General features: G+C 38.9%; 1 pseudogene; it reads left to right on the top strand.

Moving 5' to 3' along the window:
* The first annotated feature begins 161 nt into the window (after window positions 1-161).
* LOC117310674 (ferritin light chain pseudogene) lies at window positions 162-16,563 on the top strand (annotated as a pseudogene).
* Window positions 16,564-16,996: the final 433 nt, after the last annotated feature.

A 16,996-nucleotide genomic window follows, 5' to 3' on the forward strand; every position in this document is an offset into this window, starting at 1 on the left:
AATAACACAGTAAGAGCTCTCATCCTTCCCTGAGGAATTCAGCCTACTTTATGGACACAATTTAGTACAAACTCATAAGAAAGCTAACAAAGCCCCAAACCACTTCACAAGAGCGTAGAGAGGTAAAGGTCAGAAATTATTACTGCCAGACCCAGCAGACAATGGCACCTACCGGAAAGAGCACAGGACAGGAAAACCTGGAAGCCTGTGTTCCAGTTTCGGTTATTCCTGTAAGCACTAGTACGATCTGAGTGAACTCAGCCTGCCTTGCTTTTTCCGTTTATAAAAACCTACATCATCCTCTCAGTAGAATGAAATGCCACATCTGAAAAGTTGCAGATCTCTTTAGGAAAGAAAAAAGCTCATGCTTTCCAACCAAAATGGAATAATTCAGTCAATGGAGACTTAATAAAAATCTGCCATAAAGCAATTGTTTACTTGAAATCTATCTTTTGTGGTATATTTATTGGGGTAAGGAGTGTAAGCAAATCATAATTAGAGTTACCGATTATTCCAGAAATCAAGGTCATTGAGTTCAGATTCCAACTTTGACCCTGACCCAGGCTTACAGAGATGTAAGATGTCCCAATACCTCATATCCAGCATACATGGGAGAAACAAGGTATGCAGACAGATCCTCTTATAAATATCCCATATGTCGTGGTTTTAATACAGGGTCTCAGATTCATTGCCATTCTTCGCATCCAGATGTGGGCATTTTCCTTTGAATTTAGGCAGGCTTTCCATGGCTTCAAACAATAGAGCAGGGGTCAGTAAACTATGGCTGGTGGGCCAAGTCTAGGCCTCTACCAGCTTTTATAAATGAAGCTTTATTGGAACACAGCCATGTTCCTTAGTATATGTATTGTTTGTGTCTGTTTTCACATCACAGCAGCAGAGCTAAGTAGTTGCAAATGAGACTGTATGGCTTGTAAAGCCTAAAATATTGACTGTCTGACACTTTATGGAAAAAGGTCTCCAACGCCTGCAATAGTATATAATGAAAGTGATGCTATGTAACATCTAAGACTAGGTCATAAAAGGTCATGCAGCTTTTGCATGATTCTCGTGGAATGCTTCAACCCTGGACACTCATTCTCTTGGAATACTCTATCTTGAATCCTAACTACCACGTTATGAGAAGTCCAAGCCACCTGGGCAGCCATCTATAGGCACTCCAGTCAACAGTCCTTGTTGGGCCCAGTCTTCAAGGGCTAGACATGTGAATTAAAATTATCTAGATGATTCCAGCCCCAGCCATCTGAATCCTCATGAGCTGAGGTTCCAGACATCAGTCATGGAGTAGAGACAAGCCATCTCCTCTGTGTACTGTTTGAATTGCTGACCCACAGAATCTGGGCACATATTAAAATTTTTGTTTATTTCACCACTAAGCTTGGACTTCTTTATTATGTAGCAATAGATAACTATAGCACTGTGTCTGTACACAGTATATCTACATTTCACAGAGCACAGATTTTTAGATGTGAATGTTGACTGCTCAATTTCTAAGAAGAACGTATACACACACATAGGTACAAAATGTTTATGTATATGCAAATATTAGACCTATATAATAAACTAATCTATATTATCCATAAAATGAGGGGGCCTTGATAATGGCTAACATTATTTTTCGGTATTTATTGTGTTCCAAGAACTGATAAATTCTTGCATTGTATGAATTTTCTCTTTCACCCTCATAGCAACTCCCTGAGAGAAGTAATGGTATCTCTATTTTATAGATGAGAAAACTGAGGCAAAAACAGATAACATGCTCAAGAGTACTCAACAAGTAAATTTTAGAGTCAAGATTTGAACCCAGGTTCTCAAGTTTTAGATCCCTTACTCATACTCACCAAGCTATATACTGAGGAAGGGGATGAAAGCTGACGCCATTACCTCATGCTCAAGAAGTTAGACAGAAACTTAGCAGGTATGGTTGAAAGAAGACAGGACTTGGAGTCGTAAGTCCAGAGCCTGAGTTATGAGATGAATTCTCCTCTCATCTAGATATAGGTTTGTTTTTAGAAAATGAAGAAGATCACTGCATATTTTGATTGTTAATTTCTGTACTTAATGATTACCAAAAAATGGAACTTTACCAGGGAGCTATTTTGCAATGACATAAATTATTGATTCAAACTCAAACCTTTATTATAAATTATTGATTCAAAATCAAATCTTTATTAAGTCTCCCTTGCATCAGAAGTTTTTCCCACTCTTCATTTCTTTGAAACCCTTTCCTGTCTACTCTTGGCCAAAGCTTGAAGCCTAATTTAACACTTGGAAATAAAATAATGAAATAGTCATAACACAGCAATTCCAATGCCTACTGAAATGGAAGCTCTAAATAATTTTTCAGATAATTTAGGAAATTAAAAATATTTACATCATAGATGCAAAGACAGAAGTTACTTGTGTAATAAACGGTGAGACAAAAAGTTTCTGGTCAAGTAGATTTGTTTATATATGATCACTAATCTGAGTTCTACCCCTGTGCTACAACCCAGTGACAGGTTGCATACAGCTTCTAAAGGGATAGTTCAGTGCATTGGGTCAAATTCATGCCATAAAATGTGGTATTAGTAGTAGTACTAGAAGACAGAGTGACTGTCTTCTTTGGGACATAGATGAAGACCCCAAGATAGACAATATCAAGGACAAATTATGTAGAATAAGATATTATCTCAGTCCTTGGAACATGTCATCCAGGATAGAACAAGAAGTAGATTTATTATCAAGTACATGAAGCCAGAGACAGTAAGCAGTGAGTGGTAGTTGGTTAAAATAGACAGGTTTTAGAAGTAGAGGCACGGATGTAGAAAACAAACTTATGGTTACCAGGGGATTGTGGCAGGGAGGCTAAATTGGGAGATTGGGACTGAAATATACACACTACTATACATAAAATAGATAACTAGTAAGAACCTGCTCTTCTTATTAGCCCAGGGAACTCCATTCAGTACTCTGTAATGGGCTATTTGGAAAAGACTCCAAAAAAAAAAAATAAAAGTGCGGCTTCCCTGGTGGCACAGTGGTTGAGAGTCTGCCTGCTGATGCAGGGAACACGGGTTCGTGCCCCGGTCCGCGAAGATCCCACATGCCGCGGAGCGGCTGGGCCCGTGAGCCATGGCCGCTGAGCCTGCGCGTCTGGAGCCTGTGCTCCACAACGGGAAAGGCCACAACAGTGAGAGGCCCGCGTACTGAAAAAAGAAAAAAAAAAAGTGGATATATGTACATGTATAACTGATTCACTTTGCTGTACACCTGAAACTAACACAACACTGTACATCAACTACACTCCAATAAAATTTAAAAAAAAAAAACAGGGTTTAAGAACCATAGTCAGGGAGCAGTGTGGATTGGAAAGACCTGGCAAGAAATATTTCTGCATCCTCAGACAATGCTCCCCAAGCTGTCTATTGCAAGGGTGAGCATTTAAGAGATCTTTGACCTAAGGAGGACATGAGATTAACAATCTATCCCAATGTACATGAATTATTCTCCTCGGTACTATCAGAAATCAGATGGCATCCTAGAGCAGGGGTCAGCAGATCTTTTTGTAAAGGGTTAGATAGTAAATATTTTGGATTTTCTGTACCATACATCTCCATTGCAACTGCCCATCTGCTGCTGTAGCACAGAAACAGCCATGCACAATACGTTAATGAATGGATGCGGCTGTGTTCAAGCCAAACGTTATGTACAAAACCAGGAGTCAAGCGAGATCTGATCAGTGGGCCAGAGTGTGCGGACCCCAGTTCTGGGTCAGTGTTCACAGCTGAATGAGTCATGAGGCCTTAAGTTCCAGTTCTCATTGTACTACTTTCTACCTGGGTGAACTTGGGTTCATCCTTTTATTTATATGGGCCACTGTATTAGTCAAGGTTCTCCAGAAAAACAGAACCAACAGCATGTGTATACAACGTGCCCATATATACTGATAGATATAGATCTAGATATCGATATTGATACCTAGATCTATATCCATATCTATATAAAGATAGAGAAAGAGAGAGATTTTAAACAACTGGTTCACACAATAATAGAGGCTTGGTAAATTCAAAATCTGCAGGTTAGGCTGTCTAGAGACTCTCGGAAGAGTTGCAGTTCAATTTCTGTAAGTCTTCTGGCAGAATTCCTTTTTGCGACAGGGAGGTCAGTCTTTGTTTTATTAAGAGCTTCACCTGATTGGATGAGGCCCATGCATATTATGGAGGATAACCTGCTTTACTCAAAGTCCGCCACAAATTTAATTATGAATTTCATCCAAAAACACCATCACAGGGACTACCCTGGTGGCACAGTGGTTAAGAATCCGCCTGCCAATGCAGGGGACACGGGTTTGAGCCCTGGTCTGGGAAGATCTCACATGCCGTGGAGCAACTAAGCCCATGCACCACAGCTACTGAGCCCGTGCACCTAGCGCCCATGCTCTGCAACAAGAGAAGCCACTGCAATGAGAAGCCCGCACACCCCAACAAAGAGTAGCCCTCGCTTGCTGCAAATAGAGAGAGCCCACGTGCAGCAACGAAGACCCAATGCAGCCAAAAATATAAATAAATAAAACATAAAAATTTTAAAAAACACAAAAACACCATCACAGAAATATCCAGAATAATATTTGACCAAATAACTGGGCATGGTGGCCCAGACAAATTGACATGGAAAATTCACCACCTAAGCCATAGTTTTGTCACCTGTTACTGAGAAATATGACTTATCTGAACTATTTTGATACCTAGAAGATACCTTCTAGAGGTAACACCCTCAGTATTTTACATGGTAGGCAATAGAGGGAATGAGCCCATTTGCCCAGTCATATGACACCTAAAGGATAAAATTCTGTCTTCTCTCTCCAACCCACAAGGATGAATGCCAAAAATACATCACTTATATCTGCTTTAGCTAACATAGGATAGGTCTGGAACAGACCTATGCTCCCAGTAAGTCTCATGAAATGCTGTTTCATTAAGGAGAGACTTTACTTGCTAAGATTAGAAGCAAAAGAGGGTGGTGGATGAAAAACTGCCCCAGGATATAAGCTCATGCAAGGAAGCAGGAGAGAGAATGGGTATCCGAAGATGTGCGCTCTGAGCCAACACTAATTCCACAGCATCAGGTTATAATTCAGGCAGCCCAACCGCTGGGGGTTTTTTCCCCTTCTTCTTTTCCCCCAAAGAGGGACAAGCATACTGACAAAGGAAGAGCATCAGTCACCACAGATAAATTGCTTTTTAGAGGTGATCTCGCAAATGATTTGGCTCAGTGTAGACTATGATTTGGCCCCCAAACCATAAGCTAGAGCATTTCATTCCAGGTCCCTCCTCAAATATCCATGATAGGTAAAACTTTGGCATCAAGTAGGTCTTGAAATCTCCCCAGGTGATTATAATATGCAACCAGGGCTGAGAATCTGGAGATGTAGAGCAAACTTAAATTGAACTTTAGTTAAACAGTAAAACAAGCTCTGACTCTACTGGCTGGAGCTAGACAAGGGATATGGATTTAGTGGGATGAGAAGATAAAGGACACCAGGGAGTAAATCAAATGCTTTACACCTGTGCTTAGCTAATTGCTACTCAGATAATTCAGACAATCTTACAGCACCTGAACCCTGAAATGCCTTAGTTCTGTTTAAAAAAAAGTAACTCTTCAAGTAACTGAACTCTGAGAATCATGCCAATCATAAAGAAAAAGAAGAAATCTTATTTTTTGAATTAGTTGATTTCATATATACTGTTTCACTTTCATGATATTAACTAGTTATCTTTCTTTCCATTTTATGTTTGAGGAAAGTAAGGCTTTAAAGTCTCAGTAATTTTCTCAAGGTCACTTGTTAAGGGTGTGGTAGGCAGCATAATGGCTCCTAAAAATGCCCTCACCCTAATCCCTAGAACCCAATAATATGTTACCTTACATGGTAAAGAGGACTTTGCAGATATGACTGAAGTTATAGGCCTTGAGATAGAAAGATTATCCTGGATTACCTCATGGAACAAATCTAATTGCATGAGTCCTTAAAAGCAGAAAACCATTCCCAACTGTAGAAAGAGAAAGAGAGAGATGTCCTAATAGAAGCAGAATCAGAGAGATGCAACATTTTGGGTTTTGTAGGTGGAGAAAGGGGACTCTGAGTCAAGGACTACAAGTGACCGCTGGAAGCGGATAAAGTCCAGGGAACAGAAACACCCCTAAGAGCCTCCAGAAAAGAATGTACCTCTGCCAACACTTTTTTTTCTTTTTTAACCATCTTTATTGGAGTATAATTGCTTTACAATGGCGTGTTAGTTTCTGCTTCATAACAAAGTGAATCAGCTATACATATACATATATCCCCATATCTCCTCCCTCTTGCATCTCCCTCCCACCCTCCCTTGCCTATCCCACACATCTAGGTGGACACAAAGCACAGAGCTGATCTCCCTGTGCTTTGTGGCTCCTTCCCACTAGCTAGCTCTTTTACATTTGGTAGTGTATATATGTCCATGCCACTCTCTCACTTCATCCCAGATTACCCTTCCCCGTCCCTGTGTCCTCAAGTCCACTCTCTATGGCTGCGTCTTTATTCCTGCCCTGCCCCTAGGGTCTTCATAACCATTTTTTCTTGTTTTTTAGATTCCATATATATGTGTTAGCATATGGTATTTGTTTTTCTCTTTCTGACTTACTTCACTCTGTATGACAGTCTCTAGGTCGATCCACCTCACTACAAATAACTCAATTTCATTTCTTTTTATGGCTGAGTAATATTCCATTGTATATATGTGCCACATCTTTATCCATTCATCTGTCGATCCTGCCAACACTTTTACTTTACTCAATTGAGACCAATGTCAGACTTGTAAGGTAATAAATTTACGTTGCTTTGAGTCACTAAATTTGGGATAATTTGTATGAAAGCAATAAAAAAAATACAGAGGTCCTACAAGAGCCAGGCTATATATTTATACTTAAGTATTTCTGAAATGAATTTAACCTTGTGATTGACAGCAGCAGCAGCAGCAGCTTCCAAGGGATCCCACCACACACCTGAGGCAAAAGGAGCCTAATACAAAGCAGTGACAGCAGCAGGTCACTGCCCCACACTTGGGGTAGAGGGGGACTTGATCTACTGTAGCAGCAGCATAGCCTGAATGGGAACCCATCCTCCTGTGGCATTAGTCCCATCAACATTAGTCTAATCTGCTAGCATCTGCTGTGCCAACAGGCCCAACATATACAAACCCTCCAACTCAGTAGCATTAAGTGAGCCAGGCTCAGTGTTTCCTGAAACTCATATCCAGTTGCACTGGAAATCCAAGATATCACCTACTGTTATGAAAACATAAACAATAACAGAAGACTGGGAACTTCAGAAAGAAAAGGGGAACAATGGAATGGGTGAAAACAAATGGGGTAAATATAAGAGACTATCATTAGCCTCATGAGTTTCTTAAATTCTATATGATGGTCAAAGCAAAAATGATGACACCATCTGATGGGGTTCTAAATGTAGAGAAAGGAAATACTACAGAAAATCATACTTTAACTTCACTTGAAGTAATGAAACACTGATTCCAGTAGGCTATGATAAGTTACATATGTATACTGTAATGCCAAAAGCAACCACTAAGAAAACTATACAAACAGTATACACAAATGATTATAAATGAATTAAATTAAAATGGACTTATTAAAAAATGTTTAAGTCACCCACAAGAAGGAAAAATAAGGGAAACACAGGATTGAGAAACTAAGGTAAAAGACAAAACAAAAAATAACATGGTAGACCAAATCTTTGACATGGCAATAATTACATTACCGGAAAATGATCTAAATAACCAAGTCAAAGACAGAGATTGGAAGAGTAGATTAAAAAATCGCAAGCATGATCCAACTATATACTGTCTATAAGAAGCTTACTTTCAACATCATGATATAGGTAGTTCAAAGTAAAAGGATGAAAATGATATATCATGTGAACATTAATCAGAAAAAGCAGGAATGGCTATATTAATATCAGATAAAGTAGACGTCAGAGCAAAGGAAATTATTAGGGGCAAAGAGGGTCATTACATAAAGATAACAGAAATAATCCACCTAGATGACCTAGTGATACTAAATGTGTGTGCACCAAACAACAGAACTTCAAAATGCATGAAGCAAACACTGAAAAAGGTAAAAGGAGAAAGTTTTAAATCCACAATTATTATTTGAGACTTCAACACAGCAATTTATACAACTACCAGAGAGAAAAATCAGCAAGGATATGGAAGAACTGAAAACATCATCAATCAACAGGATATAACTGACATTTAAAGAACACACTCAGTAAGAGCAGAATACATATTGAAGTGTCCATGGAACATTCACTCATATACCATATACTGGGCGATAAAAAAACATTAGCAGATTTAAAAGAATTAAAATCACAGAGAGTATGTTCTCTAGCCATAATGGAATCAGACTAGAAATCAGTAAGAGAAAGACAACAGGAAAATCTTCAATCACATGAAAACTAAACATCACACTTCCAAATAACTCATGGGTAAAAAAGACAGCATCAAGGAAAAAATTTTTAAATGCATAGAATAAAAGAAAATGGAGATATAACAGATCAAAGTTTGCGGAATGAAGTGAAAGCAACGCTGAAAGGGAAGTTTATAGCACTAAATTGGGAAAGAAAATATTTCAAAGCAATAATCTAATTTTCTATATTAAAATAGTAAAAAAGGAAGAGGAAAAAACACTAAACAAGCAGAAAGAAGGAAATAATAAAGATGAAACAGAAATCCATGAAACTGAAAACAGGAAAATAGGGGGGAAAATCAATGAAACAAAAGGCTGGTTCTTTGAAATAAACAATCTAACCAATAAAGATCTAGAAAGACTGATAAAGATAAACAGAGAGATGGCACAAATCACAGATATCAGAAATGCAACCAGGGATACCATGACATATCCTGCAGGTTAATGAGGGACAAGTTACTATGAACAAGTCTACACTATAAATTCAAAAATGTAGATGAAATGGGCCAATGTTTCGACACCCAAAACTACCAAAACTCAGCCAAGATGAAATAGATAATCTCAATTTTCCTGTAACCATTAGAAACACTGGTTTTTCATTTAAAAACTCCCAAAAGAAATATTCAGGCTTAGATGTTTCACTTTTACCCAAGACTTAAAGAATTAACACCAATTTTACATGATTTGATAAGAAATAGAAGTAGAGGGAACAGTTTCTAATTAATTTTATGAAGCCAGTATTACCTTGATACCAAAACCATACAGGGATAGTATAGAAAGAAGAAACCTACAGACCAATATTTTTTATGAAATTGGCTGAAAAACCCTCAGCCAAATATTAGCAAATTAAATCCAGAAATATATGAAAAGAATAATATACCATGACCAAGTGGGATTTATTCCAGTTATACAAAGTTGGTTAAATATTTGAAAATTAAACAGTGTAATCCACCATATCCAATAGATTAAGGGGGAAAAGTCATGTGATCCTATCCATTAATGCAGAGAAAGCATTTGACAAAATCCAATCCCATTCATGATTTTAAAGAAAGAAGAAAAAAAACTCCAAGCAGACTAGGAATAGAAAAGGAACATACTGAAACTCATAAAGATGATCTACAAACAACCTATACCGACATGATATTTAACTGTGAAAGACTGGATGCTTTCTCTGTAAGATCAGAAACAAGGCACCGATATCTGCTCTCACCACTTTTATTGAATATATCACTGGAGGTTCTAGTAAGAAAATAAAGCAAAAATAAATAAATACATAAATTTAAAAGTTAAATTTTTTAAAAGTTTATTTAAAAGATAAAAGGACTATTCCTACTATGTTGCATAGGAAGGAACATATCCTACTGAATGTTGAATAGCAATATATCCTATTATACTGAATAAGGAAAAGTAAAACTGTCTGTATCTGAAGATGAGATGATAATCTAAATGGAGAAAATACCAAGGAATCCACAAAAAGCTTGAGAAATAATATTAGTTTGTAAATGATTTAGAGTACAAGATCACCACAATTTTATCAAATTATATATTAATAACAAATGTGTAGAAGCTTAAATAAAACTATGTGATGCCATTTACAACTGACCTAAATAAATACTTAAATATAAGCCCAATAAGACATTTATAGGACCTCTAGACTGAAAATTACAAAATGCTGATGAAGAAAAATTTTTAAGTCTCAAACAAATAGGGAGACATACCTTGTTCATGGATTAGAAAACACAACATGATAAAGATGTCAATCCTCCCCAAGTTAAGAGGCTTAACACAATTACTCTTAAAATGCCCTCAAGGTTTTTGTGGATATAGACAAGCTTATTCTAAGATTTATATGGTAAGAAGAGGCTGAAGAATAGCTAAAACAACTTGTAAAGGAAGATGAAAATGGGAGGAATTAATCTACCCAATTTCAAGAGTTTGCAGTAATGATGGAGGGTAGATACATAGATCAATGGAATGGAATAGAGAACCCAGAAATAGACTGACATCAATACATATAACTTGTTTTTGACAGCAGTGCAAAAGCTATCAAGGAAGAATAGACTTTTCAAAAAATGGTACTGAAACAGTTGGACATCCCTTGACAAAAACAAACAAACAAAAAATGAACCTTAACCTCCACACCTTACACAAAAATTAAATCAAAGTGGATCATAATCTTAAATGTAAAAGCAGGACATTTTTAGAAAAACAATAGGAGAAAATGTTTGGCATCTAGAACTAGGGGAATAATTCTTAGACTTGACACCAAAAGTATGATCAATAAAGGCAAAAACTGATAAATTGGATCTCATCAAAATGAGTTAAAAATGCTTCATAGAAGATCCTTTTAAGTGGATGAAAACTCAAATTACACAGTAGGAAAACATATTTGAAAATCCCATATGAGACAAATGACTTGTATCTATAATATACAAAGAACTCTCCAAACAACTTAAAAAAATCCAACTAGAAAATAGGCAGAAGACAGGAACAGACATTTCATGGAAGAGAATATACACACGGCAAAGGAGCACATGAAAAGATGCTCAGCATCATTAGCCATTAGGGAAATGCCAATTAAGACCATAATGAGATGTCAGAGAGTAACTAAAATTAAAGTATAGTGACAACATCAAATGCTGGCGAGTACATAGAAAAATTATATCACATCACTGGTGGGAAAATAAAATGGTTTAGCCACTCTGATCAACAGCTTGACAGTCTCTTTTAATCCTAAAAGTAGATTCACCCTACAACGCAGTAATTGTACTCTTGAGCATTTATCCAAAAGAAACAAAAACTTAATTAAGTTCCCACAGAAACTTACACATAAATGTTCATAGCAGTTTTATTTATAATAGCCCAAAACTGGCAACTACCCAAATGTCTTGCAGTGGATGAATGTTGAAACAAATTGTGATAAAATCTTATGATAGAATACTACCGAGCAACAGAAAGGAACAAATTATTAATATACGCAAAAATTGAAATGAACTTCAAGGGAATGATGCCGAGGGAAAAATTTTGAAAAGCCGATCTCCGAAGATTAAGTAATTCATGATTATGTTTACATATTATTCTTAAAATAACAAAACTGTGGAGATGGAGAACAGAGTAGAAGTTGCCAAGGGTTAGAGTGGGGGTAGAAGGTACAGCGGGGGAACTCTGTGAGGTTTTTGTGGTTCCAGTACAAATAATACAGCAATCTTGGTTTTAATCCCTAAAGATTTCTAAAAGCAATTCCTAATAAGAGGTGTCCAGATATTTAGCAATGGCAGATTAGAGGTATAGCTCCCCAACATAACAACTTCAAAAGAGAACATACTAATTCAATGTATATGTTAATTTCAAAAAAAGGCCTGTCACAATACTTAAATGGTATATATCTTAACTATATTATTCTAAGTATCCAGCTATACCAGATGGACTAGCAAGATTTTCTGTACATTCAACCTTATTTAAGACAGTAAATCTTATAATAAGACAGTTAGAAAAAGAAAAAAAAACAAACCTCAACTACAGTTGGATATTCTCATAGGAAGATGAGGTGAAAATATGCAGCAGCGGTTCAAAAGCTTAAGCAGTGGCACCTAAATTTGGTTGTGCATTAGAATCATCTGAAGCACTTTTTAAAAACCCTCACACTGACGGTTGGTCATCGTAGACCAATAAAATCATTTTAAATCTCCTCAGACGATGCCAATGTCTAGCCAGAACTGAGAACCAGCGGACTAAGCAGAAGGGGATGTTTCTACAAAGATCTCTTAACAATAAGTCCTTTCACCCAATCAGATTTACCTCCCCGCAAAGGGCTAAAGAATGCTAGTGTTGTCCATACTTGCTTAGCTTTAATTAGCACTTGTGACTTGCCCAAAACCTAGATCATGTTTCCCCTAAATTTCATGTTATTCCCTACGTTTTTCAAACCCAGGGCTAAGGGGTTTGCCAGGATGAGATTTTAAGTGCTCACACAGGGCAAGTCCCTGGCAAACCAGGACAGCGGTCCCTCTACATTGAAATGTAAAGCATCCTAAATAACCCTGACACTGCTCCCAGATCCTAGTCTGTGCCAACCAGTGGAGAAAAGGCATTCTCCATTACCACCACGGCAAATGCTGCTGTACTTGCCTTGGCTGGTCCCTATCTTTTCCAGGCACCACTCCCCTTCACCTGCTGGTGGACGCTTTGGCCAGCTGACAATGCAGATATTTTCAAACTTTAAGGTGAATAAAAATCATCTGGAGGGCCTGTTATAACAGAGATCACTGAGCCCCACCAGAGTTGCTGATTGCATAGGGCTGGGACAGGGCCCTAAAACTTGAATATCTGACACATTATCAGGGGACGCTGGTAAAACTGGTCAGGTTGTTACCGAATGCAGGTTCGTGTGTCTGAAGCACAGTGAGGCCAAACAAACCTAAAGGTTGGAGTCTGGAGCAGAGAAAGGTTTATTGCAGGATCGAGCAAGGAGAGGGGTGGCCCGAGTTCCAAAACACCCTGAAATCTCCAAAGGATTTCAGCAAAGCATGTTTAAAGGCCAGGTGAGGGAGGGACGTCCCAGGGAATGTGATCAGCTCGTGCACAATCCTCTGATTGGTTGATGTGGAGGCCACAGGGCAGGTAACATTATCCATCCTTAGGTGCCAGAAGGTCTGGGGGCTACGCGCTCATGATCATCAAGGAGTTAATTTCTTCCATTGGGTGGTGGTTTTTAGCATCTGAAAACTCAAGAAATATGCCTGAGATACTATTATCTGAGTACTTCAGAGAGGAACTACAGCAGAGGATATGGGGGATGGGTCTGTCCTAGGAAGGCCCCATAGGGTACTGCTTGGTTACAAGGTGACCATACTTTGAGAACCACTGCTCTAGTGGCTTGGAATGTTCAGAAAGTAATGGAAGAATCCCTTCCCAGGTCTAGATTCTAGTATCGCCAGCTATTTTGGTGGGGGGAAGGGTAAGTTTTGTCCTTGCTTGGACTTCTGGTTCATTTATATCAAAGCCTATTTGAGGCAGTGCGCTCGGCAGTCCTGCAGTTCTGTCTTTTGCTTCAACAGTGTTTGGAATGAACAGACCCAGGGACGCTCCTTGCTCCAGCCCCCGACCACCCTCCAACCTTTCTTCCTGTCGCAACCTTTGGAATCAGCCACTCAGCTATCCTCAGCCTCCAGGACAGGCCAACACCGTTTTTTGAGCTTAGCTCCTTATCACTGATCAACCACGAGTTCCCAGGTGCGTCAGAATTATTCCATCGAGGTGGAGGCCGCCGTCCACCGCCTGTTCAACATGCATCTGGGGACACTTACCTCTCTCTGAGCTTCTATTTCGACAGCAACGATGGGACTCTGGACAGTGTGGGCCACATTTTTCGCCAACTGGCTGAGGAGAAGTGTGAGGGCGCGCAGCGTCTCTTGAAAATGCAAAACCAGTGCTGTGGCCGCGCCCTCTTCCAGGATGCGCGGAAGCCTTCTCAAGATGAGTGGGGTAAAACCCAGGACGCTGTGGAAGCCGCCATTCTTAGGGAGAAGAGCCCGCACCAGGCACTATCACATCTGCGCGCCCTGGCTTCCGCCCGCGCAGACTCCCACCTCTGTGACTTCCTGGAGAGCCGCTTCCTGGAGGAGCAGGTGAAACTCATCAAGAAGATGGGCGACCACCTGACCAACCTCCGCAGGCTGGCTGGTCCGCAGGCTGTGCTGGGCGAGTATCTCTTTGAAAGGCTCACCGTCGAGCACAAACAGGAGTCTCTGAAGTCCAGCGGCCTCTGAGGAGCCCCTCTGGCATCAGAGCTTCTGCCTGAAGCCCTGCTCTGCAGCTACTAGGCAGCTCTGTAACCGCCCTGGAGCCCTCTCCCAAGCCTTGGACCAAATGGAAACAATAACGCTTTTTGCAGAAGGAAAAAAAAAAGCCTATTTGAAACACAAACAGAATAAAGAGGAAAAAAAGAAATATATATATATGTATATATATATATATTCATGTTTTTTTCTTTTTTTAAAAATTTATTTTACTGAAGTATAGTTGATATACAATGTTGTGTTAGTTTATGCTGTACAACAAAGTGATTCAGTTATGCGTATATATAATTTTTCATATTCTTTTCCATTATGGTTAATTACAGGACATTGACTATAGTTCCCTGTACTATACAGTAGGACCTTGTTGTTTATCCATCATATATATAATAGGTTACCTCTGCTAATCCCAAACTCCCAATCCATCACTCCCCCACCTCCCCCTTCCCCTCGGGAACCACAAGTTTGTGTGCTATGTCTGTGAGTCTGTTTCTGTTTCATGGATAAGTTCATTTGTATCATATTCTAGATTCCACATATAAGTGATATCATATGGTATTTGTCTTTCTCCTTCTCACTTACTTCATTTAGTATAATAGTCTCTAGGTCCAGCCATGTTGCTGCAAATGGCATTATTTCATTCTTTTTTATAGCTGAGTAGTATTCCATTTTATATATATCACATCTTCTTTATCCATTCATCTGTGAGTGGACATTTAGGTTGTTTGCATGTCTTGGCTATTATAAATAGTGCTGCTGTGAACATAGGGGTGCATGTATGTTTTCGAATTATAGTTTTGTCCAGATATATGCCCAGGAGTAAGATTGCTGGATCATATGGTAGCTCTACTTTTAGCTTTTTGAGGAACTGCCATAGTGTTTTCCATAGTGGTTGCACCAATTTACATCCCCACCAACAGTGTAGAAGTCAGAAAGAGAGAGACAAATACCGTATGCTAACACATATATATGGAATTTAAGAAAAAAAAATGTCATGAAGAACCTAGGGGCAAAACAGGAATAAAGACACAGACTTACTAGAGAACGGACTTGAGGATATGGGGAGGGGGAAGGGTAAACTGTGACAAAGCGTGAGAGAGGCATGGACATATATTCATGTTCTTTTAACATATGAATTGCCCCACTTTATCTGTGTGAAATAAGTTTGTTCCCGTTATTGGGCTGCTTCTCAAGCTTTGCTGCTCATTTGAATGACCTAAAGAGCTTTTAAGAAAAACATTGGTGTCTGGGTCCCAGCCCCAGAGATTTTGATTCAGTAGGTCTAGGGAGGAGCCTGGGCACAGGGAGGGCTCAGAGTTCCCCAGGTGATTCTAATGTGCAGCAACTTTGGGAACCACCTCTTGGCTTCAATCCAGCTAGTGATCAGATATTAAATCTAAGACACATGGGCTAGTGCGTGAGCTCTAGGAAGATTCGTGCCAGGGAAAATGATCGATAGTTGTGTTACTTCTCTGAAATGGACTGAAATTTCCAATTAGCATGAACAGGGGAGGGTGAATGGGTGAATGCAATAAGGTGTATCATTTACGTATTGCCCTATGTGTATGGCTAGAAGCTTTTGCAACTGAGGTCTGCCCTACTTTTCATGCTAATGGTAATGCTTGTCCTCCTAATGCAGCTGTAAACTTTATAAGCCCATAGGTAGACAGCATCACAAAATATTTACCCCTCCCCACTGGCCCACTCTCAAGCTTCTCTCCCCTTCCCCAATACACAAATGTACATCAATGCTCTTGAGACCACTATCAACATATTGACCTTCAATTCTTCTACTTTGCAGCTTCCCTCTTATCAGGAGATGTCAGCATTTAGTGCAAGGACAAATGCTTGCCTCTTGGTGAGTAATGTAGGCAATGCCTCCAAGAGACAAATAGCCCTTAGGGAGGGGGAAAAAGTCTTTCAAAAAGGTTGATGCCCAGAGGAGGCATTTTCAGTCATCTCAGCTTAGAGGTCAAATATCCAAAATTAAAAAGGTTAAAAAAAAGAAAAAGAAGAAAGCAAGGAAGAAAAGAAGGAAACAATTTTCTTATCTCATAGTAATAAGGCAGTTTTCCTTAAAAAAAAAAAAGACTTAAGCCTTAAATTCTCTTTCCTAATCAAAATGTGCTTTTCCGTCTTTAGACTATTCCTCTTATATCCTGTATTATTCATGACGTTTAATTCTTGAAATAGCACATGGCTGAAAACAGAAGCTAACCTCTTGTCCACTATGAATTAAATCTTCTTTTCCTAGGACCTGTCTACAGTGTACAATTTGGGGTTTGCCAACATAATTATTTTCTCTGAAATAAGTTACAGCATTTTGCCTTTTCAATATATAGTTATACAATATATTGTTAACACAACATAGTTAATATAGTCAATATAGTAAATACAACTATAACACACGTGATATGATGCCACTTTGGTGATTTTCTTCATCCATGTAATTCTGAAATTTGACAGTATAGTTTTCATATTCTAATGAGCTGAGTATTACCTTTGCAAGGATAGAAAAATAAAATAAATTCATAATATTCTTGTGTGGTTTGCCCCTGGGGTGGATTACCATAATGGGGGGATATTTGAGCCTTTCCCCAAGTCATTAAAAAACCTCCAGCGAGCAGCCCCTTGTCCTCTCCAGGGAGTGGGGGGAAAGGATCTTTAATCATAATAATCCTGGGGGG

The sequence above is a fragment of the Tursiops truncatus genome, unplaced genomic scaffold (assembly GCF_011762595.2).
Source record: "Tursiops truncatus isolate mTurTru1 unplaced genomic scaffold, mTurTru1.mat.Y mat_scaffold_111_arrow_ctg1, whole genome shotgun sequence".
NCBI classification, from domain to species: domain Eukaryota; kingdom Metazoa; phylum Chordata; class Mammalia; order Artiodactyla; family Delphinidae; genus Tursiops; species Tursiops truncatus.